At 41.9% G+C, this 10451-nt stretch overlaps 1 long non-coding RNA gene across 1 annotated transcript; it reads left to right on the top strand.

Annotated features, from left to right (window-relative positions):
* The first annotated feature begins 1329 nt into the window (after positions 1-1329).
* LOC107835769 (uncharacterized) lies at positions 1330-10451 on the top strand. The gene is made up of 2 exons (XR_001661590.1): positions 1330-1363; positions 8555-10451. It is a non-coding gene; the product is annotated as an uncharacterized LOC107835769 (long non-coding RNA).

The following is a 10451-nucleotide window of genomic DNA, read 5'->3' as shown; positions in this document are numbered from 1 at the left end:
AACTCTTCAACACCATTTCAGTGGATCCGGATTAGCATTCAGCGTGTTTTTACGATAATTAACACCACCCAAGAAGCAGCGTCACAGAGCAGATGTGCAACAAAAACAACAGCAACAACAACAACCAAAAAACAAAAAAAAAAACAAACTAAAATAACACGAGGAGATGGTGTAAACGACCCCTTGAGGTATAGCGCTGATATCTGTATCTGGTACGACTGGCTGCTTTTGCAGAAATGTTTGCTTTTCCCAGCAACATTCATAATGAGGAGGGAGGAGGAGGTGGAGGAGGAGGAGAACAGAGCAGGAGCTGTGGGAGGAAAGATGGGAGAGGTTGACAGCCGAGTGGAGAGGAGACAGATGGGAGCGGAGTGAGAACTCAAGAAATCCAGTGCTGATTGCATCAACAGGTCTAAACCCCTACAGGTATGCTGCAGTGCGCCTTCACTATTACTACAGTATTGACTCATCTGGTATTTGCTGTCCGGAGGTCATCCGTCTCACTTCCTCCATCGCTCTGTTTGGACGCTCTTCCTTCCTCGGTGGTGGCATCATTAGGTTTAGAGTGTTTCTCTGGTACTTAGTCATCAAAGCCCTGCATGCGCGTCTCCGCTTTCAGAGAAATCCACAACACTCTGGCAGAAGCATTCATGCCCCTGAATATCTCTCACATTTTTGGTCATAAGCATCAGTGTATTTTAACTGGATTTAATGCGATAGACCAACATAATGTAGTTGCAGAGTGGACAAAAAAGGGATGATTTTAAAAAAAATTTGCAACTACACATCTGAAAAGCATCACATGGATGTGTATTCAGCTCTCTTCACTCTTATTTCCCTAAATAAATTCTAGTGCAACCATATGCTTTAAAAGGGCTGTATTATGTTTTCCAGGCACAAAGTGCCATTTTAGAGCATAATCATAGTCACTATGTTACCTTCAGTTGTAATAAAAATGCTTTACATAACATAACGTAATAAATAAATCAAGTCAAGTTGACTTGCATAAAATCAACAAGTGAAAGGTCACATTTTTCCAAATGCCGTCGTTACACATCAAAATGTTGGTTAGCATCTCATTCATAATCGTACTTAAAGAATCAATATTGTATAAAATTCACTCTTTTGAGCGTTACATCATGTTTTAATGTTATTCCCTCATCAAAAACACACCTGGAGTGTTGCCTCGATGTTTTTTCATGCATGTTTTAGAAATCCTGTAATCTCCATGACAACCGTTCAGCTGCGCGAAACGGCTGGGTGGACCGAGCGCCGCCTTCAAGGCACAGAGCTACTTGGAAAACTGCAGCTGCTCCCCAACTCAACTCCTTCTGACTAGCCAGCAGCAATTAGCAAACACCTGGTAGGACTGCGCTGCCCAATATACAAGCTACTTTTCTGGGTGACGCTGGTAAAACGTTGCTCAAGGTTTAATAGAAGAGCGACGTTGTGATGACCTCCTGAACGCAGAGTTTCAGAAAGATCAGGAGTCTTTAAAGAGACAGAGGCCCAATTTTAAGACGTCTGTTAAGTATGTATTGGATACATACATTTTCATAACAACCAAAGGTGACACCGTTACTTAATTTTGCAATAAAATGGCACTATGTGCCTGGAAAACTCATAATGCTTCCACTTCAAAAGAAATTTGACTTTTCAATTCAACAACTTGAAATTGGGCCTCTGTCTATATATGTCTCTTTAAGAAGGTCCTGCTCTTTCCAGCACTCCGCCTTCAGCGCATCATCACAATGTCTCTCCACTACGCCGCTTACGACCGTTCTTAGGAGTGACGCACCGAGAAGTAGTTTGTAGGATAAGGTCTCAACCATTTCCAAGTAATATATTGATAATAGCAGAACAATGCAAATTCACCCTCTCAAAAACCAATAAACTTTAAGTTGGTAAAGAACACTTAACACTGGAAGTGGAGTCAAACAATGAGGTCATTAGCAGGACTCTGGAGAAGATGACTGCATACTCACCTGAATCAGCCATTTGATTCAGGTGTGTAAAAGTCACAGTGTCTCGAGGCCTGGAATTGATCACCGCTGGTCTATCACATAATATCTCCACAAAACACACTCAAGTGTGTGTGGAAAAAATGGGAGGATATGAATAATTTTGCTTCATATCAGTCTTGACATCACAATTCGGACTGAATTTATTTTTTCAGTTTTCCAAACAAGTAGGTGTAATTAATGCAGAGCGACTTTCCGTCGCCCTCTTCTTTAACACAGCAACACCAATTTAAATGCGATATTTAAACTCGTAATTATTTAGAAATGCCCTTGCTTCAGGTACCACCGTGGCGATTTGGCAAATTTCAGGGAAACCGGTCAATTAAAACATAGAAAGCAGGGAGAGTCCCTCTCCTCAATGCAAATAAACCTTAAAAGCTCGCCGTGGCTTCCTGTTCTTCAAAGCTAAATGGTTTTCTCTCGCCTTTGTTGTGAACAGTGTGTTTTCAGCTCTGGAACAAAGGTGTCTGAGACTGAAAGATGAAAACTGCGACAGCTGATGAAGACGGTGTAGAGTTCAGACGTGCGTTTGTGTGGGCTGTCTAATTGAAGAGATTGTTTGATTCCCCTCCCTCGCCGCTTCTCTGAAGGCCTGTCAAACTCATAATCAGCCAAAACAACATGCAGAGATGGATTTGGAGGAGCAGGAAGGGGAAAAAAATAGTGGAACTGGGAAGACAGTGTGTTTAGGATGTGAGAGAGAAGGAGGGAGGGAGGCAGGGAGAGAGCGTTCGCCCACCGCCTGAAGAGATGAGAAGACAGGCAGAGGAGGGAGAACGTGTGGAGGAAGCAGTGTGCGAGCGCCAGAGCTCATCAGCCTGTCAAACATCCGTTATAGACCACAAACCCACACAGCCATCGTGCTGCTGCTGCTGAGGTCTATCACTTAACAGGTGCACCTCCCTCACCCTCACACACGGCCTCTTACACTCTCCCCAGAAAGTGTCTATACGAGCCTGTCGGTGCCCACGTCTCCCCAAGTTTCGGTCCTGTCCTCGGGGCACAGGACCTCTTGGATCATTCTCCTGTACCCGAAGTGGATCCACGGTGACTCACCGCCATTGATCAGAAAATAAGACCAGTCCTCGTGCTTCCTCTCTCTCGCACCCCTCCTGACAGTGTTTTTAGCTCTCCACCAGCACAATCCGAGTGCGCGTTTTCAGCCCAGCCCACGTTTTGAACCCATATTATTCCTCACCGTGCTCATAGTTTTGTAATTCGACCTGCTGACGCACTGCGTCTAGATTCATCGCCCACTTGCCCCCAGGTGTTAAAGCGGATTTGATGTTGGTTTCACTTACACCTCCCGTAAAAGGTGCGACTCGGGGTTCGACGCGTACGAAACCTCCTGAAACGAGGCCGACGGTCGTCCTTCTTGAAAACCCCTTCATCCTGCGATTAAAAAAAAATAAATAAAGAAAAGTTATTAATAATTCATGTGTCTTCACATTTAAATCGTCACTCAGATCTGTGTTTATGAAGCAGAACATCAGTGACATATGCCTTCAGCCCGCCAATGAAAACAGTGGCTGCTAATGTGAACCCTGTTGTGATGCAGAAAAGGTTCTCAATGTAGGAAACGTGCTATTTTAAGAGTGAACCTTTTTCTGGGGATCTTTCTTGACTTTTCTACAATTTGCATGAGTTGATTTATTTTGAAAAATATGCACTTCGGTCATGCAGATGTTTAGGAACCTCTGATCGAGATTGCTGCCTCTGTGAACGACGAAGAGTAAAAATAATTCAAGAGGAAAAAATGTTTTCCTCATGCAGACTGTCAGTTATTGAGGATTTAAAGTGAACATGGAGAAAGTAGCATATAATTGACTCAATTCATGATTAGCTTTTTGTTTACACCTCTTGTAGAAACGGATTGCTGATGCTAAATTTCTAAAGTTTTTGAATTATCCTCGCAGTGTTTTACATAATAACTGAGAGATAGGATTACATGACTTGGATAGATGCGTTCAGGAAAGGGTATTAGGAAAAAATTATTGGATAAAAAAAAAAAAAAGCAGTGCATATTCACTTTTCTAAGTGGGAAAGACAAGAGTTCATACCATGCAAATGAGTCAGATGTGTGTTCATCTCTATAAAACAAGAAATATTTACAAGAAATCGTAGAACTTTGTTAAATAAGGCTGGATTTTATTGTGCAACCAATCACAGTGAGGAAGAAAAAGAAGTAAAACTAATCAGCAAAGCTCACTGTTTGAGAACTTGAGCAATGAATGGCATCTCTGAACCTTCAGGTCTCCATAGCAACCGTTTAGTTAGTGGTTTTTGACCACATCTTTACAATGGATCTAAATAACTGTAGAGGCAGCTGTACTTCTGTTCCTAACAATCCTTTTCAGAGTAAGTCCGATCCTGAGGGGTGGGGGGCGGGGGGGCGAGTGGGAAGCGGCTTTTATTTAAAGTGTTTTGAGATTTTAAAAGACTTCCCTAAGCCCTACGTGTCGAACCTGAGAAGGGAGCCCACAGCATAACGGACCCTCCATCGTATTTAAAAATCAGCATGAGTTCTGTTTCACGTGTTTGTCCTTTTATTTTACACCGGTCCACAACGGTCAAGTTTCATCAAAAGCAAAGCCGCTGCGGTAAAGATGCAAACTCCACAGGTTTACATTTGTGATAGTAGGACTTACCCTCCCCCAAATAATCCATCGGCATGGAGGTAGAGTTATGGGGCTTATTCACCCAAGTTGCCACTTTTTGCTGCACCTCTCTGACATTAATCTGTGGAGACTTTGACCTTCTCCTTCCACCCTGCTAACTATTTATTTTATAAATATTGATCCCTGTACGTGCTGATGGTCAGTGGCTGTAATCTATCCAGAAGATTTTGCTCGGCTCGTCAAAAATGGAGACTTGGCGTGCATCGCAAACATTAATTTCGCCCTTCTCCACTTGAAAATGAAACGGTGACGTTGTGTATTCCTAATTTGAATTAATGTAGTTTTAAAGAAGGGGGCTGTGCTGTTGCTGACGGGAAGAAGCAGAGGAAGAGGAGGGAGGCCTATTTATCTGGTCCTTGTCTGTGACTGTCTAGTCACTCGGCCACTCGCTCCATCACGGTTTAAATATTCAACAGTCCGCCCTCTGAATATTCATGAGCGCTCTATTAATATTTATAAACCGCACTTTCTGAGCTGCCACTTGATCTCTTGTACACACCACAGTGATCAAAGCGCATATCTATGTCTGGATGGTTAAAATTATGTGGTCAGATACTCCCATGCCGGGTTGTAATTGTAAATAACAACAAACAAGCTGCTTATGTCTGGAATCTGGGCAAAATAAGACATTTTAAATTTGGGGAAACGGCTTTTAAAGTTCAGTCGGTGATATTTCTTATGTGGCTGCTGCAATTGTGCCATTAAACCACTTTACTGCCTCTATGCATCTACATTAAGTGGGGAGTTCCCTCCTTGCTGCTGAGAAGTATAAGATGTGGCTAAAACCCTGCATACAATCCTTCCTCAGAACCTTGTTTAATTTTGTTGGAGGGCTCGCTGAAGGGCACCATGTAAGCGAGAACCGCCCCAGAACTCAGTGTTATGGTTTGGTTCGAAACGCTGCATCAGATGCCCACTACCTCAGACTGCTTAGCATAATCCACAGCAAACCATGTCAACACACATGCTAACAAGCGAGGCAGGCAGCAGAGGAGGCTAAGGGAAAAAGTCACCCCTGTTCTTTCTTATTGATTTAACAATTCATGTGGCATGTGTTGATTAAAAAAAAAAAAAAAAAACATCCCTGGTACGCTGATTCTGTGACCTTTGGACAGAGCCAGGATAGATGTTTCCTGCTGTTTTCAGATTTTCTGCCAACCTGAGACTCAGCACAGCCAGAGAGGAAATTATCCAATAACTATACCAGGGGAAATTAAACCGTTTTAAAAGCCTTTGTAGTTAATAATGCATCCTCTAAAAAAAAAAAAAAAAGACTGTAAAATAGCTTCTTTTTTTTTTGGACATAAACCTGACACCCAAAAGATATACTGCTTGGATCTAAAGGCAGAGTGATGGTAAGTTTACCAACTGCTGGCTCCCTAAAGGACATAGCGGCTCTGATCCCTGTTCCAGTCAGGCCTTTAAACAGACATTTCTACACCTCGCTGAAGAGCTGGAACTGATGCAACTGTATCACACACACACACACACACACACACACTCAGCTGTCCTCTCTCTGATGAGTGTGTTACCTAACAAGCCACAACAGCGATATTTCTGTGCACGCGTATTCAAGCGCCGCTGAGTCTCGACCCCATGTTCACACACACACGCACGCACGCACACACACACACACAATCCCAGCCGCGCTGAGAGAAGCCTCAAACAGCAGCTGTGCGCGTCTCTCCCCTGTGTGTTGCTGCTGTCGTGCCAATTCTCGGAACAAATTTAAAATTTTATTCACACCAGCTGTCTGCAGACAAATTGTCTGAGCGCACGCAAAAAAAAAATAAAAAAATTGTCCCATGTGTTGAGTGTTGACGTAAAATGATCAGTGAAGTGCCATAACCAACCTGTAGATGTGTGTGAGTGCGTGTAGTGGTGGGGTGGGAGTGAGAACGGTGATGCAGACATGCTGAAATGTCTGCTACATTACAAATGACGCACATCCTGAGGCTTCTCGCTCAGTCACTTCTGAAACTTGTGGTTCCAACTTTTAAGTCTACATCATGTGTTGCCCTTTCATTTCACAATTGCTGTAAAGCCAAACTCAAAACTGCTATTAAATATCTGCAGAATAAGTGCTGAAATGCACTAATAAGTAAATAACCTTAAACTGTGTTCTGTTAATTGAGGTCACTGAAACCTCTTAAGAAAAATACACACGCTCATAATAAATGTGTAACACTGCTGTTTCGGTTAGGTTTAGCTTCTCAACACATGACACATACATTGTTTTTATGGCATAAATCCATCCTGCTCTCACTAAATAACAAAGTTACATAAAGGCATCGAATAGGCAGAGATACTCTGATAAAAGCATATATAATCCACAAGAACACAGTGTGTTTTTGCAGCTAGGTAAACTGTACGTCTAGCTATTTGAAGATTCTTAGAGGAGTCCTCCAAGGCTTTATTATTAGTCCTCCTTTATTTTCCACTTTTGTTAATCAGATTTAAAATAATGTCGAAGCATTGTCTTTGGAAGTCAGGCGTTTTTTGTTTTCAGTTAGATACGCTACATAAACTTCCCCTAAAGTGGAGATTGGAGATTTCAATTGTGAAAATCAGTTGAACAACCCCAGGTTCAACACCTGATATGATGACAGAGTTGTGAAAGACGAAGGTAAACATAATTCATTTGCACGTCTAATAGTTTGTTCCTCAAAAAAAACCAAAAAAAAAAACCCGAGGGATTTCTTCTACTGGCGAATATGTTCCTTTGATATCTGAAAGCATAACGTAGAAACGTGCACGCTTAGTGGCTTGAAATGCTAATATTTGTTTAGCATCACAACAAATAGCAAATCCTTCTGGTTTCTACTAGAATGCTCTGAACTCAGGTGTGATGTCATTCCCGAATCTGGGCTCCAACAAATCCTACACAGTATTGGTTTACAGCTACTGTCCGCTGTTATGGAGGTGACGTCATACTCTATTCTGTTGGGCGTTTGCTGAGGCAGACGTGATCCATAAAAGAGATTTTTTTTTAAGATTTGGCCTGCAGTGTGAGGTTAACCATTCAAAGGATATGACTTTGGTAACCCAAATAAATTAGATTGTGAATAAATATAGATAAAACAGAGCAGTCATGTGCTGATTATCAAAACAAAGCTATATCAAAATATTAAAAAGTTATAGCTTCACAACTGCTGAGTTGCTCTGTTGTAATTTCCCTGCAGTTTAAAGTCCTTTTAATAACAAAAAAGGGGCTGGATGAAGCGTTTGCAGACCAACTCCTTCCCAGCTGTGCACTGCTTGGCAACTGGCTGGAAGAAGTGTCCTACACTGGGAAGATGAACTCAGCTACTTTTTGAAGTATTTATGGATGCAAAAAGCAGTCATGTGTTGAAACTAAGGGAAACCATCTAGTGGTGCAGTAATAGTGTTTTGAAACACAGTTGTCTATCTGCGAGTGTTAAGCAGCCGACAACAGGTTAGCTACGCCTACAGATAGCCTGACTAATATTATCTAATATTAATATTTTTGAGTGGCTCTATATTGAGAGGAATGGCAAAAAGGTATAATAATCTTCACAAAAGGTATGAATCAAGTGAATAATTCAAAATCGACTGCAGCTCAACCGTATTGAGTCACTACTACAGTGTCTACTCAATACACACAATCAAAATAACAATAAATAAATGTTTCAGATAACAAAATTATGATTGCAGTAATGGATATCTTTATATTATTTTAGCAGCAACTGGTAAAATGTGTGCTCTTCTGATTAAAACAAAACTACTCAGACTCGTTTATGTGTAAATGTCTTTGGTAAAACGTTGGTATATTTACGCGAGCGCACCATAATGTGTGAATCTCATTCAAGCTCATGTTGTCTTTCCACTCTACAGACGTCTTCGGTCTTGACCCGAGTGTTTCGGGAGAAGATTATGTGAAAATGGTTTGATTCTGAGCTGTTTTGCAGCTTCAGGGCCTGAGCAGTTTGCAGTCGCTTTTCCTACCATCAGATCTGCAATCAGATCCAAACAGTAGGATACAAGACACTGAGAGACCATCTGTGAGGATGAGGAAGAAGAAGTAAATCTCTCAACAACCCGACAGTCTGCGGAGAGAATCAACCAGAGTGGCTGAAATAGAGCGAAGGAAATGTTTTTGGAGGATTTAACAGCAGCAGTAGATCAGATTTTGCAAAAGTGAGTTGCTACTCAGAGGAGGATTACAAATCCGGACGTTTCTTCTTGAATGAATCCAATATTCCCTCTGCTACATCAGCACAGTTTAAGAAACAGCCTGCTCAAATAATGCTAATATAGCAGCTATTTCACTGGATTTAACTTTTTATTTTTTATTTTTATCAAGACATACAGGAGAAATGTTGGTTAATTCACTCAGAGACGCTCCGGCTCAGCTAACTCTCATTGGTGATCAGCATCATATGAAGGATGAGAGAATTTGTTGATTTGTCTGCTTATGTGCTATAATCAGTTCCCTAAATCTTCCATAGCGTCTGACTCAATGTAGATATTAACAACTTCAGAAAGTGTTCGGTGATCTTCTATTCTGGGACAAAGGGTGAAGCTGCGAAGTCGTTTCATCTCCTCCAAACTACATTCATCACTGGGCTTCTCCTGTGTGCGTTTTTTTCTCCCCGTGAATAATGGGGTCTGTGAATGACTTTGAACTGCGTGAGAGTAGAATTAATGAAATGTGAATGAGTCTGCCGTCTCTGGGCTCCGTGCTCCCATCTATGCGCAGATGCGTGTGTTTCAGCTGATGTCCCATTTGGGTCCTAATTGCTTTCCCAACAGAGGACCTGTGTCAGAATCAGCAGATAAATCCCCTCTTAAAATGGGGATTTTGCTGTTTTTGATTTCCCAATTTGCTGCCGGGGTTTCTTTACACGTGGAGAAGGTCGTCGTGTGTTGTGCGCTAAATCAGCAGAAAAAGGAAACGGTCCAGATGTGGACCGCGTTTGACATCTCTGCAATTTAACAAACATCCCGTAGGACCGGAAAGCTCCAGAAACGAGCTTAATTACCAGGGGATTCTCTGTGTCTAAATCGGATTTGAAGATCTCCCCAGATTTGGCCCTGTGGCACTTCATGTGTTCTCTTTTTCCAAGTCCTTTTTTAAAAGCTAATAATCAATCTTGAACTGTAAATTTAGGACGGAGACTTTGCGAGGAAAAAAAAAAAATAGCAAGACAAACAACGAGATCTGCAAGCTCATTTTTATCCGGAGACCCCAGCAGGTGCTGCCGTGCCCCCCTTTGGGTTCGGACGTCTGTGACGGATGGCTGCAGCAGCAAACATCCATTCGGACACATGATAGTTTCTCTAAAAGAGACCTGGCCGCGGTACAGATATGAGGCTTGATAAGACGTCAGCCGGGTAACAGGATACCTTATTATTTGTGTCTGATGTGGTGAAACCATAGGAAGAGTAGACTGGATGGTTTGGATTCAGGACGGCTCTGCTGTAAGTGCACACATCAGATTGAAAAAGGACACCAGGCTCCTGCCACTGCGGGGCAATGAAGTTTGTGACTTAGTTTTGTGCACTGGGGGAATATCTTTTTCCTACTGATATTTTATACAGTGCCCTGCAAAGGCATTCACAATCAATAAACATTTCAGCGTTTTCTCATGTTGCAACCACAAACTTTAATGTGTTTTACTGAGATTATATGTGACAGTTTAACACAAAACTGATGCAGACTTGTCAAGTTAAAGGATAAATATACTGTGGATATCAACATTTTTGACAGATAAAAAACCATGGGAGCATG

This window comes from Poecilia formosa, unplaced genomic scaffold (assembly GCF_000485575.1).
Source record: "Poecilia formosa unplaced genomic scaffold, Poecilia_formosa-5.1.2 Scaffold21, whole genome shotgun sequence".
In the NCBI taxonomy this organism is placed as follows: Eukaryota; Metazoa; Chordata; class Actinopteri; order Cyprinodontiformes; family Poeciliidae; genus Poecilia; species Poecilia formosa.
Note: the sequence above shows the minus strand (reverse complement) of the source record. Positions and strands in the feature narration are given on the sequence as shown.